The sequence below is a fragment of the Pteropus medius genome, unplaced genomic scaffold (assembly GCF_902729225.1).
Source record: "Pteropus medius unplaced genomic scaffold, Ma_sr-lr_union100, whole genome shotgun sequence".
Classification (NCBI taxonomy): domain Eukaryota; kingdom Metazoa; phylum Chordata; class Mammalia; order Chiroptera; family Pteropodidae; genus Pteropus; species Pteropus medius.
Window position 1 is genome coordinate 8,161,033 of NW_024349799.1, and position 17,308 is coordinate 8,178,340.

The 17,308-nt window shown below is 41.6% G+C and overlaps 1 long non-coding RNA gene across 5 annotated transcripts; it reads right to left on the reverse strand.

Moving 5' to 3' along the window:
* Window positions 1–1,554: 1,554 nt before the first annotated feature.
* Window positions 1,555–17,001, reverse strand: LOC120620872 (uncharacterized). Of its 5 annotated transcripts, none has more exons than XR_005658014.1 (7): window positions 16,658–17,001; window positions 16,333–16,525; window positions 14,947–15,067; window positions 9,277–9,339; window positions 8,052–8,234; window positions 7,544–7,699; window positions 1,555–4,896 (listed from the first exon to the last, which is right to left on the reverse strand). It is a non-coding gene; the product is annotated as an uncharacterized LOC120620872 (long non-coding RNA). The 5 variants fall into 5 exon arrangements; XR_005658015.1 differs by having other exon boundaries at window positions 8,052–8,186; window positions 16,658–16,999; XR_005658016.1 differs by lacking the exon at window positions 9,277–9,339 and having other exon boundaries at window positions 16,658–16,999.
* Between the last annotated feature and the right edge of the window lie 307 nt (window positions 17,002–17,308).

The following is a 17,308-nucleotide window of genomic DNA, read 5'->3' on the forward strand; positions in this document are numbered from 1 at the left end:
GAGGCAACCAGTGGTAATTCAGGTTTTCAAAATGTTTTCAGTCACATCCCACGTTAGAAGGGTACATTCCTGGTCACCAGGGAGTTTTTATGAAGCATATTTTCAATACTGCAGACAGTTTTATGGGTGAAGGCTCCTAGAGTTTACTTCACCCTCCAACACAAACAAGATGCTTGATGACTCAACCATGTTCTTTGTGGGTGTCTGGTCTTTCTAGCACTTTGCTCTCACTGGACCAACACTCAACAAAGGTACATGCAATTGAAAATTAGTTGTGACTACAGACGATCCCTGTGTAAAGGGCTGACCTAAGGCACCCGAAGTCTTGAGTGGGTGGAGGTTATCTCTCTAGGTTCGCCAGCTGGTATGAGAGTGGAAGCAGCTGGGCAAAGGCCAGGAATGTGGGTCTTCTAGAGAGGGAAGCTGCTCCACCGGCTCCACAGCAGAGGCCGTCTTTCTGCCATTGGAAATGTCAGTCTTCAGTACCTTCGTACCATCCACTGTATTTCTCAATATTTTAAACATAGATTCTCTTCCTAGTCTGGTCATTCTTTTCTTCCCAAGTTAACTCAGTTCCTACCTTTGTAACTTGTCACTCCTATTCATTCGACAAATATTTTTTGAACAACTATTGTGTGCTAGACATTGTTCTAGGAACAGGACACTGTAACGTCGAACATAAACAGATGAAGTCTCTGCTGTCATGGAACGTACAGACAATTATGGAAAGACAAACTGGCATATCAGCGGTGTGAGTGCCATGAATAAACAAAGCTAGGTAAAGGGGTAAAGAGGGAGGGAGGGCTGCTTTATATGGGTGGTCTCACTGGAAAAACTTTGGGCTCCACTCTGGCAATCTTTTTTTCTCTCCTTCGAAACTGGGATTGCCTCTTTCATAAAACACTCCTATTTGACCTTCTCTCCATCGACATTTACTTTGGCTCATCTCTGTTCAAGCTTCTTCATCCTTGGAAACATATAGGGTTATGTCTCTGATTATAATCTCCTGGAGAATAAGGGTCCTGTCTTCTATTTCTTTGGTTTGCTACCAGAGCAGGGGTTGGGGAGGTGGGGAGGAAACAAGCATTTCTACTACATGCTAGAAACATTAACACATTCATTCATCTAATCTTCACAAAACTCCTGCAGACTCTGTCTTATTGTCCTCATTTTATAAACAAAGAAAGTGAGGTTTAATTTATCCATGAGCACACAGTTGCCAAGTGGTGGACCCGGGATTTGAACTCTGATCTATTATCATCGTAGCCTGTACTCTTCCCTCTCCAGAGCACAGAGTGTTTGTGAAATGTTGTCAGTGAGTGATGAGTACAAGGAAGTGCTGAGCTCTAGTTCTCAGAACAGCCATACATACAAAAGAAGTGATTAAACTCCCCCGTGTGCTGGATTATAAACCCTTCCTTTGCTACTAACACCCCCCTCCCCAGGTAAACTGAGGTTAGACCAGATGATCCCCCAGGTCTTTTCCAGCTCTGACATTCCAAAGAATATAACTTTCTGCAGGGGATGGGGGAGGGTGAGAAGAAGTCAAGTGACTTCACTGCATCAAATCTGAATTTTTATTAAGAGACAGAACAAAACACAACCGTTTGTTCATTCAATTAAAATTCAACATATACCAAATAGCTACTATGTGCCAGACCCTGGCATGTGCTAAAGATACAGAAATAAGCTTTTAAAACATTGTCTTTACCCTATAATGTGTGTAAAGAAAAAGACAAATATGAAATTATTGCAATAAAAATAATGGCTAATATTTCACATGGCACTCGTTCTTTGCCAGAAATTGTTCTAAGCATTTGCATTTGAAGCCTTTTAATTCATTTTAATCTTCCCAACCATCTATGAGGTGGGTGCTATTATTATTCCTACGTGTGTATGTACGTATGTCAAAGAGGTATTGTGAATGTTAATAATGCATGAAAAGTGTTTATTCACAGGGCCTGGGATGTAGAAATAATAATGGCGATGTTGAAAGCGAGGTATTATAATGCAATGTTAACTGGTGGTTTTGTTCCCTTGATATTTCTGTTATTCCTTGCTTGACCCTTCTGACATTTAGGATCAGCCACACACACCCGGTTGGAGGGGAGGGATTTTTTGCAAAGAGCGGAGAAAGCTTTAGTTTTGAAACTCAAAACAAGTGGTTGTGAAGTAACTCAGGACATAAACAAACCTGTTGAATTAGAGCCAGTTTTCCTGCCCCCAGGGACCAGGAGAGTGAGGAGGGAAAGAGGCATGCAGAGATCCCCTAAGAAATGGAACACTAGATCCTGCTCCCCATTCGAGCTGGATGTCCAGCGAGTCCTGGGGACCAGATCGCAGAGCAGGAATGGCTGGTATGTGTGCCCGACGTGGTCCTGCAGGTTGTTCCCTGAGCACTGACATGTGAGCAAATGTGCCCTGGTTTGAGGGCAGTTGGAAGTAAAAGGGATCTTAGTCCTGCAAAGTTTCTCTCTGACCAGCATGGTGCACACAACAATAAATTTCCGTCGTCTTAGAAGTGTGGCAGTCAAAAGAGAGTAGCTAGAAATAGAGAGAGAGAGAGAGAGAGAGAGAGAGAGAGAGAGAGAAGAGAGAAAGAGAGAGAGAGAGAGAGAGAGAGAGAGAGAGAGAGAGAGAGTGAGTTAGTTGCTGGGCCTGAAGAGTCCTCTAGAATGGGAACAAGGAAAGATGCCGCCTGGGGGAAATGATGCCCCAGGGCCAGCGCGGGAGTAGATGTCTCCTGGCTGCTGCAAAGAGGCAGAGGCATATGGAGGCCAGGATGGGAACTCGAGGGCTGGGGTCTCTCTCTGCTTTGTTCACTGCTCTCCATCCTGTGAGCCTCAGTCAGGTAATAGGCAATGGATCAAACAATGTTTGTTAAATGCATGGCTTTAGGTGTGTCACCTCTAGACTCAGGCCAGTGGGTTTCAACCTTCGCTCTGCCTCTTACTAGTATGTAATCCTAAGGTAAGTCTCTTCCCTTCTCCATGCCTTTTGTGTAAATTGGGGACAAAAATTGTGCAGATTGGTACTAATCTGAGATAAAAAGAGAGGATGCATATAAAACACTTAGTGTCTGGCACAGCACAAGCGCTCAATAAGTATTTGCTTAGTGTTAGCAGATGCTACTGTCCCATCCCTGCCCAGACCTTAGCACTATATTAAGCGTCCCCCTCCTTGAACTTAGATATGAGCTTGAAGAAAAGATAAGGACTCCAGAACTGGCTAAGATCAAGTTCCTACCACCACAATACAATGGAGACTCCTAACAGAAATTAAGTTAGGCACTTAAAAAAAAAAAGTTACTTTTCTTGCAAAATGGATTTTGTAGGCTGATATTCATATTCAAGAAGAGTGCAAACCTGTGAGAATTAGGTGTCCTTTGGAGATCATTGCTTGCATTTTAAATTAAGCAGCTTTCTCCTTTATCAACGTGTTTAGTCACAGAACAACTTACCTCTTACCTTGTCTTTCTAGAAGAGCACAGTCCTCCAGGTGAGTTATCATTTGCAAGGGCTACTGATAAGAACTCATATTTAAGGTAAAGACGACAAGTCTAGAAAGCAGAACTATGTCCTTCCCTCTTTCCACTTCCTCCTCCCAAAAGAGCTCTGGGCTTTCCTGAAGACATCCAGTACAAAGAGTTTTATTTCTTGCTAAAATATGCTTTCCTGAGGGTGAGGGATAAGTAATATCATTAACTTTTTATTTAAAAAATACTGGATTTACGTGGCTTCCCACTTATTAAATGCCAAATAGGTGACCAACTGTCCTACTTGCCTAGGATTGTCCCCATTTTAGCACTGAAAGGCCCTCACCCTGGGAAAACTCTAAATCCCAGACAAAAATGACCTGAATGTCCTGGACAAACACTAAATGTCAATAATGATTCAGCTGGATTTGTCAGCCTGAAGCAGCATTTGGAGATTTTTTTTTTAATGGGCAAGGAAATGTATTCTTTTGAAATCAGAAGAGCTCACTTCCTAAGTGGGAAAAAGAAATCTGATCTCTCTCGGGGCACTTTGTATTCTGCTTGGTGTTGGCAAGCCTGGCCCTGAAGATCCTGCAGAGGGAGACGCACCCTGCCTGGAAACAGCTGATTTGAGGGCAGAGAGAAGACTGTTTCAAATAGGGCCACCAGACGAGCTTGCAAAGCCTTGTCTCGGCATCTTTCCCATAAAGTCCCTCACTTTAGGTCAGGCTCTGGAGCCCCCAACAAATCCCAGTTGCTGCATAGAGCAGTTCCCTGTCTCTGAGTCACTGTCAATTCTATCTGCTTGTGCAGAGCCCTGTGGTTTGTCCCCATACAAAAGAGCAGCACAGGCATGAGGGTTCCCCTCAGAATACATGGAGTGGCCTCCTGAAGCCTCTGCGTGCATCCCTTTTCCTCAGACCAAGTATCTTTGGTTGTTTTCGTGGTGTCCTCAGACCTCACAGAATTGGCCAATGGCATGCAGATCGAGTTTCTGGTTCCAGAGCATGTAGCACAGCTTGTTTCTGCACCTTGTGGGTGAAAGGAAGGGCCTATGAGTATTAAGGACATTTAGAGTTGAGGCTTAATTCCTGAAGCCACACTGCTTCTTCCATGAATCAGAGTCTCTCAAGATATTGCAGTCAAGATGTTGGCCAGGCTGCAGTTATCTGAAGGCTTGACTGGGGCCAGAAAGTCTGCTTTCAAGATGGCTCGTCACATGGCTGTTGCACAAGGCTTCAGTTCCTCGCCATGAGGATCTCTCCATAGGACTGGTTGAATGTCTTCGTGAGAGTCAACTCCTGAAATGAGGGATCCACGAGGGAGAAAGTCAGAGGGAAGCCATGGTGCCTTTTAAGACCCAATCATACATCACCATTTCCTCCACATTCATTTGTGAGAAGAAAGTCACTAACTCCAACCTGTACTCAAGGGGAGAGGAGATGGGGAGAGAAGAGCATCGAAGGATTTGTGAACGGATTTTTAAACTGCAGTTTCCCAAAACATTAAGTGGTTGGACCATGGATGAATTTTCACAAAGGGCAGTTCCGGTAGTAACATGGTGAGAAAAACATGGGCTTTGAGTCAAATTATAGTTTGAAACCAGGTTTTACTCCTTTCTAGTTTGCAGGATCTGGGGCAAAAGGATCATCTCTAAACCTTACTTTCTTCATCAGTAACATGAAGATAACAATAGTAATTCTTATAGAGTTATTATAACATTTAAATGAGATTACCCATGCAGGGACAGACCCAAATTGTATGGGGCCTGACACTTTTACGTTTTGACAGGGCCCTCTTTAAGAAAAAAGAATGGAAATTACAATTATAAGTTAACTACAAAATGAACATTGATTTAGAATTAGAAATGGCAAAAACAACACATTTTAAAAGCTGACAAATAACATAAATATCACAAAATCAAGAAGAAAATGACAATTAAAAAAATTAACTACCTAAACATATCTCTTTAAAATACTTACTTTGCTATGTTTTGACTGCATACTTTTTGATCACTCCTCAACATGACAACGATTTTGTAATATTTTCCATAGTCAAAAGAGAAAGATAATTCTGTCTTCCTTAGTATGCTTGATGAAAATTTGTTTTTTATTATTGAGAGCTTATTATTCAGCTTCACAACTCATTTATAATATCAGGTACTTTTTTAGGGTTGTTGTCAAATTTGGAAAACCTCTATCAGGTTTCTCTTATATATGAACTCAGGATATTTCAAGTGTTTCTGTGTAGTTAATTGAAGGCACTCATGACCCAGAGCCGGAGTCTGCATAAAGGAGGGGCCCAAAGCTTCAGCTTCCCTGTAAATCTTCCCCTGGAAGCAGGTACGTGTCAATCATGGAGACTGGCATGTACTAGGTGCTCAGGAAATGAGTGAACCATGGAGAAAACCTTCATCTTTCTTCTCCATTGCCCCAGGCAAAATCAGGGATTTCCTAACCTTGATTTCACCTTCCTCTATCTCCAGTAGCCCTTCTGGGGCCCCACAGAAGGCAGGAACAAAAACATAGCCCTTGGTACGATACAGTGGAAAGAACACTGAACTCAGAATGGAAAGACAGGGGTTTGCGTCCTGGCTTTGTCACGTATCAGCTGTGTGACTGTGGTGAATTACCCAACCTCTCTGTATTTGTTTCCTCATCTCTGAGATGGGCACAGCTATGCCAGCTGTTACAGGGATGAGTTGTTACAGGGATAATGACAAGATATAAGTAAAAAGGCTTCATAAATTGTACAGCAATTTTAGTAACATGTTTTTATTTTGGCGCCTAGAAATTACTAAGGAATCAGTTTGGACACTATCCAACATCTATGAATGTCAAACCTTCTTTGTTCTCTGTGGCCTATAGGATTCGAATTGGGCTTTAATCAAATTTGGCATAAAGAACAGGACAGCAAAGTTGTCCATTCTTTCCACAAAAAGGTATTAAGCTCCAGCTATTGCCATAATTTGTGCTAGAAATGGGGATTCAAAGGTAGATAAGCACAATCCTGGCCCTTCAGGTATGTAGGGCAGGTAGATGGAATTCCAGACCGACAGCTGGAGTTCAGCTCCCGAGCCTGCTGGGTTCACAGCCTTGGCCTCCCTGTGCTTCAGTGTCTCTTTCTGCCAAAGAGCATGGCTAACTGCCAAAGAGGGATGTGCAAACAAGTGAACAAAAGCCCACAGACATTGGAGAATACTCGGACAGTTGTCTAACAGAGCCATCAGAGGGCTACACAGAGCCCCGCGGAGACTGGCTGTTCTTCTTGGGGAATTTTCTGGAAGCTTTGAAGTGTCGCCAGGGCTAAGAAGGCTGGCCCATCCAGGAAGTATAGTCACTTGTAATTTACTCCTCCACATGGGCTCTGGAGCTCCAGTCTCATAAATTCATCACCCACTCAGCCCCGCCCTGTATAAAGGAAGACTGACAGGAGGGGGGATGGAAGGGAGGAATCGCTAAATTAAGAAGGTCCCTGGGAGTGAGTGGCCTACAGACACGACTGAGTCCCCTGGGTTTCTCTCTTTAAAGTATAAATATTTCCAACTAAGATCACAGACTCCCTCATCATAAAATCAATGAAACCACACACAAAAAAAATGACCTCCCGCTTGACTGCACCAGAAATATCTCAAACGAAGTCACTTCTCCTCCCGCAGAAGCAACTGTGCTGGTGCTCAGGATTTGAAATCCAGGCACTGCTGTTGAGAATTTGAGGCTAAGAGGAAAGCAGGTGGGTTGGGTGCATGTCTGTCTGCTTTTACTTGCTATGTTTTGTGATGGCTGCTGTGGAACTCCTGCTGCAATATGAGATTTTTTCCTGGAGGCACACCTGGGTTCAAGCTCCAGCTCCTCTAATTACGGGCTGGGTGTCTGAGAAAAACAGAATCTCTCCAACCCAGTTTCTTCATCTAATAAATGGAGGATAATAATGCAAGTTTGGCCGGCCCTACAGGGGAGGCGACAAGATCAGGAGATCTGTCCAGGCAAATGCTATGTAAACCACAAAGCTCTTGATAAATAACGGATTTCTTATTAAAAGATAAAAGCACCGATCCTGCTAATGTACCTGTTGGAACTTCTTATGCTGATTGAGATGAGGGCTAGAATTAAACAATGTCACCAAGGGCCAGCTCCTCCTCATCTCCCACAGTGTCTACAAGTCTCGTATCTTAACAGACACCATGCAGAGGAAGGGGGGGCGCCGTCTGCTTTCCAGTAACTTCTGTGGAAGAGAGATGGAGAGAGAGGAGTGAAGAACTCTTCTTTTTCCAGACTTAACATACGTATCAAATTGCATTGGCTTTCTTTACATAGCCAGGGGATGAGATATGCCGATTGGCCAAAAAGAAATCAAGGCCCATACCCGGATTTGGAGGAATTTTCACAATGCCAAACAAATCACATTTGGACGAGTTATTTTTATCAGAAGAAAAGTGAGTGGATGCTGAGTTGCAAAAACAACATCGATCCAGTACAGTCCACCCCTTTTAACTATTCAATACCCACCTATATTCACCTATATTCCCTTAAATATACCTTCAAAAGTTCCCACTCTCTACATAAATATAAAAAACCTCTTTTCCCAAAAGCGATGAGCCACAGTTTCATTCATTCTGGTTGTCTGGGTGATGTGCAATCATCATATGTGGAGCTCTTATGATCTTGTGTGGTGTAAAGGCTAAGTGGTACATGGAATCACCTCTGATGTACTCAGAAAACAGGAACGGAGAGAAAACAGGGTAATTGCGGTGAAAACTCTCATTTGGAAAAGGAAAGAAAAGGAAACAACTGTCAGTGGTCACCAGTCCACAGCCCATGTCATATTTTACCAGGAATCACATGAACGTCCTGCACAGGCAGCAAGCATGTATCTTCCCTAGGTTTGCCCTCTGGAAGCCGCCCTTTGCCCTTTGCCCTCTGTGGCCCCTGCTTGTCTCTTCAGAAAAAAAAAAATCTCTCCTGTGGATTGTCCTTCATGGGCCATACGACATGTACATTGAAGAGGATGGTCCTTCTGGGGGTGGTGCTGTTTTAGCAGCTCTCTACCTGCTGATATGAGTTTGGGAGTCTGGATATCATGATCACAGACCACTGTGGGCCAGATTTGAGGTTTCTTTGGCAAAATGATGCCCTAAAAAAATTAATGGGTCGTGGCAACATGGATGGATCTTGATAATATCAAACTAAGTGAAATAAGTCTGACAGAAAAGAACAAGAACCATGTGATCTCACTCATATGTGGGATATAAAACAAAAGCAATACACAAACACACCAAACAAACTCATAGACACAGACAACAGTATGGTGATTATCAGAGAAGAAAGGGTGGGTAGAAGATGAAAAGGATAAAGAGAGTCAAATATATGGTGATGGGAGGAGACTAGACTTTGAGTGGTGAGCACTCTGGTGAGTGGAATACACAGATGTCGTATTATAAAGTTGTACACCTTAAACTAATATATCGTTATTAACCAATGTTACCCAAATAAATTAAATTTTAAAAAATGTTAATGAGATTCCGGTTAATTTGCTTCTGGCTAACACTATGAATAGTAATAAGGGTCAGAGATCTTACTGGATCATGGTCTTTGAAACTAGAACCTGCCTAAGAATAGTTATCTCCTAGCAATAGGCCCAGGTGCTCTGGTCATCCCTTTTGCCCTCACTTTAATATTTCTATCTTGTCCTCTACCTGAGAATAATCTACAATGACAGGTTAGGTGGGGATGACTCACAAAACTACCCCTTCCTCACAATGACAACAAAAATATTAGGAGTAACATTTATGGATTACTTACTGTGGGGCAGGCACTGTTTTAAAGGTTTTGTGTGTATTAACTTGTTTCATCCTCACAGCAACCCTATAAGACAGGAACCATTATCATTCTCCTTTTGCAAAAATTAGTCATGGAGCAGTAAAGATCTTGCTCTTAAGTGCAGAGCAGGGATTCAAACCCAGGCAGCCTGGCTCTATAGTCCTGCTCTAACTACTCTTCTGTGCTGCTCGCAGACTGCATCCTGCTGCATCTTCCCAAGGGGACTGTTGACTTCTTTGTTCAAGGCATAACAGGGGGTGCTTGGGAGGGGTCTCTTCCAGGCCTTGCTCTTATTTCCTGTTGGGTTCCTATGTTCCCACCTTTCTTCTGCTAACTTTAACTTGAGGGTAGAGAATTGAGAGTTTACTGTATTCCCAGACAACTGTAACTGCAGGCCATTGGCAAAAAGACAACTCTTAGCAAATCTGTACTTTCTTCCCTCTCACTGTTGCATAGACTGGGTTCAGTTTGTCTCCTTCTTAGAAGACCTCGCTGAAGAAAGTATCGGCACACTCTAAGATGTGAGATTCTCTTACAATACCTTTTAATGTTAAAGCCTGAATCTCAAGGTGTAACAGGCAATAGATTAACCAGCTGTTTACTATAACATAACAAAGAATTACTAAATTCTCATATCAGTTCTCTCCCTTCACCAAAACGTCTCTGCTTAGCCTTACAAAATCCCACTTCTGGTATGAGATTATGTTTCAGTTAAAAACTTTTGGTTTCAACCCGAACTAAACTATTTAAGCAGAAAATACATTTATTAGAAGGCTACTGGGGTCTCTGAGAATGCACGGGAGCCTGGGGATCATGGTTAGGAAACCTCAACAGTGATGCCCTTGGAGGAGGCACCAGGTCCGTGCTGGCCAGGGGGATGGTGCTGCAGCCAATCCCTGTTTATTTGCTCCCTGCTCAAGATTCCAGTCCCAGGGAAGGAACATCAGATTGGTCAGCCTTGGGTCATCTGCCTACCTCGTGGCTAGGAGTAGGTAGGACCCACCAGACTATGCTTGATGCAGAAGAGATGATTCCAATAAAGGAAAGTAGGGTGCTGTTACGGAGAAGAAGTAGATGCAGAGCAGCCCAAATCCAGCAAACTCCCCTTATACCTAGCAGTGCTGAGCACATGGCAATGTAGTTAATCCAGTTTAGTCAAGACAGTTGGATCAAAATGAGAACAAGCTGGATAGAGGCCGAGAGGAAATCAAATAGCAGTTAGGTGAACGTCAGGGACTATGACTGTTCCCAGCCAAAATTTGTCCTTTGATGTCGTCTTCAGGGACAAAATTCTACATTCGATCTGATTTACTGTGGTACGACTTAGGCTCTTAGGGGTTAAAATGTAACAAAACAAAATTTTGCTTTAATCAATGTTAGTTTTGTTTACTTTGGGTGTTTGTATCTGTAGGGCGAATACAAATGCATTTGACTGTCAGCATGTGATTAGGTTCTCGGAAGCTAGTGATTCACTCCCTGACTCATTCATCATTTAACAAATCCCTTAATGAATATTTATAGAGCAGTTTCTTAGTCCTGGACACTGTCTAGGAGCTAAGGAGATACAAACATGGATGACATACTTTCTGTCCTCAGGGGCTTCATATCCATGTGGTGATAGAATAGAAATACTTCAGTCTACTTGGAAGGAATGGTTCAATGTAAAGGCTCTGAAGCCAGACAGAAAAGTGCAGCATTGGGTTTAAATCCTGCCCATGTGACCTTTGGCGAGTTACTTAAGCTCTCCAAACCTCAGTTTTCTCATCGTTATACTGGAGATAAAATAGTTTTTAATTCAAAGAACTGTAACTGTCCTCAAATTGATTAATAGATTCAGTGTAATCCCAGCATGTTTATTTAAAATGGAAATCGATAAGCAGAGTAAGTCTAAACTGTATATAGAAATACAAAAGGCCAAGAATAGCCAAGACAATCTTGAAGAAGAATGAGCAAGAAGGCTCACACTACCGTGTAACTTGCCTTATTGTAAAGCCAGTGTAACTAAGACAGTGTGATATTTTGGCCCAAGATTAGACGTATAGGCTAATAGAATAGTCTAGAAATAGACCAACATGTATAGATCACTTAATTTATTAATTTATGAAAAAAGATGATATGCAGAGCACAGGGGATAATTTTTTTTTGGTAACAATATTTGTCTTTTTGTGTTCTTTTGCTTATTTCACTTAGCATAATGTCTTCAAGATTCATCCATGTTGTCGTATATGTTGGAATTTCATACTTTCTTAAATCTGAATAATATTCTATTGTATATACATTCTATATTTTGTTTATCCATTTGTTCATTCAGGAACATTTGTGTTGTTTCCATCTTTTGGCTACTGTGAATAATGCTGCTTTGAACTTTGGTGTACAAATATATGTTCAAGTTCATGCTTTCAATTATTTTGAGTACATATTCAGAAGTGGAATTGCTAGATTATATGCTGATTCCATGTTTAATTTTTTGAGGAACCATAATCCATTTTACATTCCCATCAGCATTGCACAAGGTTTCCAATTTCTCTGTATCCTTGCCAACACTTATTTCCTGCTTTTTTTTTTGTTTGGTTTTTGTTTTTGATACTAGCCATCCCAATGGGTGTGACCCAATTTTTTTAATTTACTTTTTGTACTGCTTAATGAGTGAGTGTCTCATTTTGGCTCTTCAAGCTTACTGGGCACTATTAATACTATGAATTTAACATCTAATAAGTACCTTCATGTAATAGGAACTGAACTGAGTTCTTTAACTTATGTTATTTAATCCCCACAACAATAATTTTTTTGGCAAACTTAATTGAGATATGCCTACAGGAAAGTGAACACATCATAAGTGTACAGATTAATAAATTTCACAAACTCTACATATACCTACGTAACCAGCACTTAGATCAAAAGCTAAAACATTACCAGCACCCAGAAATTCCCTTTGTGCTCTCTCCCAGTTCTACCCAGTCCCCCAATCCCCACTTACTCACAATAAAAAGCAATGATAACTAACACCTTGGCTTTAAACCCATTTTATAAAATGGTTCATAATTTTATAAAAATTTTATAAAATGGAATTTTATAAAAACGGAATCGTAGAAAAAAATCTTTCATATTTCTTTGATGAATAGTGAAATTGAGCACTATTTTCATGTTTATTAGCCGCTTGGATATCTTCTTTTGTGGGGAGTCTGTTCAAGTCTTTTGCCTGTTTTTCTATTAGGTTTTCTTTTTTTCTTTTTAAATGTGCAAGTCCTTTATATATTCTACAAACGAGTCCTTTGTGTGCTGTATATTGCAAATATCTTTTCTCATTTACCTTTGCACTCAGTGGTGTCTTTTGATGGACAGAAGTTTTAAATTTTAATCTAGTCCAGTTTATTGTTTTATTTTAATGGTTAATACTTTTTGTGTTCTGTTTAAGAATCTGCCATCCTCCAAGGTCATGAAGACATTTCATATTTTATTTTAGAATATTTATTAGTTTTTCTTTTACATTTAGATTTATAAGGGATCTGAATAAATTTGTATGTATTAGATGAAGTAGGAATTTGAGATTCACTTTTTTCCATGTGGATAGCCAATTTAAAATGAATAAGATTATGAATTTGGCCGAATACAAACCCCTTTATGAAATTCTCCTATAGAATCCAACTTACTAACTAATTAGTTAATTTTAATTAATTCAATAAACACTTTTTGCCCATCCAGTATTTGCTAGTTTATCTGCATTGCTAAGGGAAGGCCTCTCTAAGAGCTGACATTTGAGCTCAGACCTGATTAGCGAAACAGCCACGAGTGGAGTTGGGGAAGAAAATTCCAGGAAGAGGAAACAAGTAGGTAGATAAAAGCTTGACACATTCAAGGTACAACAAGAAGAGGCCAGCGCGGCTGAAGTACAATGTTCAAGAAGATGCGGAGCACAAGATAATTCTTTCGAATGTGAGATCAAAGGGAAGAACAGACTGATATCACTCCAGACAATGGAGCAGTGGCTATGAAGTTCTGAGGGAAGACGTTCTTCAACCTAGAATTCTCTCAATCGAGAGTGAGGGCAGAATAAAGTCATTTCCGACTTACAAGAACTTTTACCTATAAAGCAACGTCTCTTAGGATTTTTACATGGCGATCTACTCGAAGAAGGCGAGGGCAAGAGGGAGAGAGGAGCCGACCCAGGAAGACGATGAGAAGAGCCACCGTGAGAGCAAGTGTGGGTTCCCGGGGGGAACAACTGGGTCAGACTGGAGCAGGTCTGGAAGATGTTCTGAGTATTTTCAGCTGCTATTTGTGCCCCTTCCAATCCATTTTCCACAATGTCGCTCATGTAAACTTGATAAAGTTTTAGATTAGCTTCCCCCCTCAGTTTAAAATCCTTTGATGGCTCCCCATAAGTTTCAGAATAAAATTCAACTTTCATCGCAATATAAAAGGCCCTTCGTTACTGACCCCCGCCCAATTCTCACCACTCGGCGTGGCCACTCGGTCCCTCGGCTCCAATCACTGACCTTTCAACAGACTTCTAAAGCTACTTGCCACATTGGAGCCTGTTTATCCGCTGTTCTCTCTCAGCAGGGAAACCCTTCCTCTTCTCTTTCCCTGGTAGATTCTTCCTTGTTTTTCAAACCTCATTATCTTGGGGAAACCTCCCTTGGCCACCCTGTGCTCTCTTCCCACCCACCACTGGCTTAAGTCTCTGTGATTCTACTGCATGATTTCTCTCTGTTGCTCACCTCCAGTATCATCGGCCTCTTATTATTTATTTATCTGTTCTCACTAGATTATGATCTCTCTGAGAGAAGGGACTGCATTTTAATCATTGTCGAAGTTTCTAGAATGGCTTCTCCTAGTCAGACTGCTTAGGTTAAAATCTCAGCTGCATTACTTGCTATGTTGTCTTGGGAACGCTGAGTCTAGTTCCTCACTTGTAAAATAATGTGGTGTTTTTATCTGCAGCACCTGGCATGCAGAAGGGACTCAGTCAGGTGTGTGGAATAAGTCCATGCAGATGGGCAGAGTTCCCCGGAGTGGGAACCTCTCAGCAGGGGAGTAAGGATGACTCACTCTCTTGATTCCTCCTCTCCCCTCCCCTCCCTTGGAGAAGTGCTCAGCTTCCTCTCTAGGACCGTTATGACTTGGGGGTTATAAGGAAAATCTGAAAAATGCAGGCTCTTTTCCTTTTCATGTTTATCCATGTATCGACCTAAGGAATTCAGTTATCTCACAGAACAAAAATTTCTAAAGTGTGTCATTGTTTGACCTTTCTTATGAGGCTGTCTAAACATGGTGCTACTTTAGGACCCAGGTAAAATACAGGATACCCAGTTAAATTTGAATTTCAGATAAAAAAAAAACATGTAATTTTGTTAGTATAAGTGTGTTCCGTGCAATATTTGTTTATCTGAAATTCAAGTTTAACTGGGAATCTTTTTTTATTTGCTAAATCTAGCAGCCTTACCTCTGATTCCCTTCTAGTCGTTGCAAAGTGAAAATGCAGCCCCACTGCAGGGCTAATGTTTTGTAATGTGCACCATCTAGCGGTTACATGAACAAAGAGCACACCAAGAACCATCTCCAAGACAACCTGAAACCAGCATTGCGCGAAAGCTGAAAAGAAACAATTCTGCTTTAATTTTAAAAATTCTTTAAAATTTTTTAACTTACTTCTTTGGATGTGGTGTCTGTGATCAGATCAGCAGCTTAGAGAGTCCAGCGAATATGTGAAATCCCTGGTAAGCCGCCCAGTGTTTAAATAGCAACACTCACCCGGCTGAGGCCTTGGGCTCTGTTAACATGTAAATGTGAATTAAACAGCTTTGTCCTTCATCTATTGTGGTTCCTAGCATTGCTAGTGATTGTTTTACAATAAGCACATGGCATCCAGAAGTATCTATCAAGTGCAGTAAATGTCAGTTGGTGCAATTTTGTAAAACCCAATTGAACCTGTAGGGAGATACAAGAAAGCAGGTATCTCCTATTTATCATTTTACCAAGGCGGTGTGGAGTTAAGTGCAAAAGGGAATCGGCACCTTCCAGTGGGTCTCTGGCTGCTCACTGGAATCACCTGTGCCTTCCCCTTCCTCTCTCCCACCCCCTCCTTCTCGTCTTTTCCTTCTGTTTAAACCATGTGAGTTTATACATCTACATGGTGTTACCTTAAAGTAGTGCATTGTGCAATGCTGAAAACTTATTAAGAGATGGACAATAAAATCAGATTTCACTTTAAAGCTTGAGATACGTTAGGGATAAAATCTCTCATCCTCTGCATATCCACTGAGACAGAGAGGCTCTTCGTTTTATTTTGTTTTGTTTTGTAGACAAGGCTGAAAGGCACAGGAGCTTCCCTGTCTCCAGTTTCTGTGGTTCTGTGATTTCATCACGAATACTCATTATGAAACGGTATAGACACTTTGTTTAAAATTTAGCCAGGATAAAAACCCAGAGCTCAATTCGTTCTTTGGAGAGGTTTAAAAATAAGCTAGCGGGTGAGTGGGAATTTGGGGATGAAAATATATTTTCAAATACCATCCAAATTGACAAGGTATTTCTATATAATTGTAATGGCAATTGTGATAATAATGAAATAATACCTGCAATTTATTGAGGGTCTCTTAATTGCCAGACATTGATCTGGATGCTTCCCACACGTTGTCTTTTTGAATTGCCGAAGCAACCCAGCAGGCTAGAGACTATGTTCCCATGTTATACACAAAGAAACTGAGGCTCAGATTTTTGTATTTTCTAAGATGACACAGCTGGTAAGTGGTAGGACTGTTTTTCACACCCAGCTTTGTCTGACTGCAAATCTTTTGCTCTTCCTACTCAGATATTCTGCCAAGGCTACGATGCATAGTTCTGCAGAATTCTCTCTCCTCTAAGCTCATGCTTGCAATGGAGAGCTCTCTGCCAAGTCCCTCACATGTCAATGACACTCAATTTCCAGCCACACGCCTGGTATTTTGAAGTCCTTGAAACCAGATTTCAAAAAATTCACTTCCTTTTGGCTGGCTCTAAAAGTCAAAAGTAGTTTTCATTTTTCATGGCACTTACCTTTGAGTAGCTGAATCACCTTGGGAGTCTTACTGGGGCTTCAGGGATGACATTAAAAACTGAACAGTCACACCTCGGAGATATTGTGGGTTCAGTTCCAGATCACCACAATAAAGCAAGTATCGTAATTAAGTGAGTCATTATCTTTTTGCTGGTGGAAGGTCTTGCCTTCAATTTGTAAAAAATGCAACATCTGTGAAGCGCAATAAAGCAAAACAATACAATGAGATATGCCTGTATCTAAGGCTCTATGGAGCTCCCCTGGGAAGAAGGAACAAAAAAACTATCAACCATTTATGAGAGGAACAGGTGGAGATGTACCAACCCAGAAACAGTGTTTCAGAATCAATCCATTCCTCATGCTTCAAATTCCCTCATGCTGAGATGATGTCATCTCCTTTGGGAAAGCTTCTATGACCTGCCTCCACCCAGATCCATGAGCTGTTCCCTCCAGGCTCCCACCGCCTTCACACATGCCTCTGTTCTCGCTCTCAGCACACTGTATCGGAAGCTGTGGGTTGCGGGGTGTGTATACATACACATCCCTTTCTCTAGACTGTGGGCTCCTGGGCAGAGCAGAGCTGCTCTACACTGGCTCAAGCTTCCTCCACGAGTTTGTGGGTATGCAAGAGGAAAGGGTCCCAGGCACATGGAGTGGGCAGTGAGCTACAATGAGGTACCTTGCAGGGCCTTGCTTGGGGACTCAGGACTGCATGGGTTAGTCACTCCAGAGGGTTTTGACAACCTTTATGGTGTTACTGTACAGTAAATCTTGTCCACATCACAGCCTGAGCTTTTTCTGAGCATCCTAGGTTTTCCTGAACATCTTCAGCCTCTTTTCTGTGACTCCATAGCTGGCATAGGACTTAACACATCACATTTATTTTTTAATTCATCAAGTACTTCTTGAGAGCCTGTTAAAGGCCAGGAGCTGGGTGCCAGGGATACAATGGTGAATAAAACTATCATGCTCCTG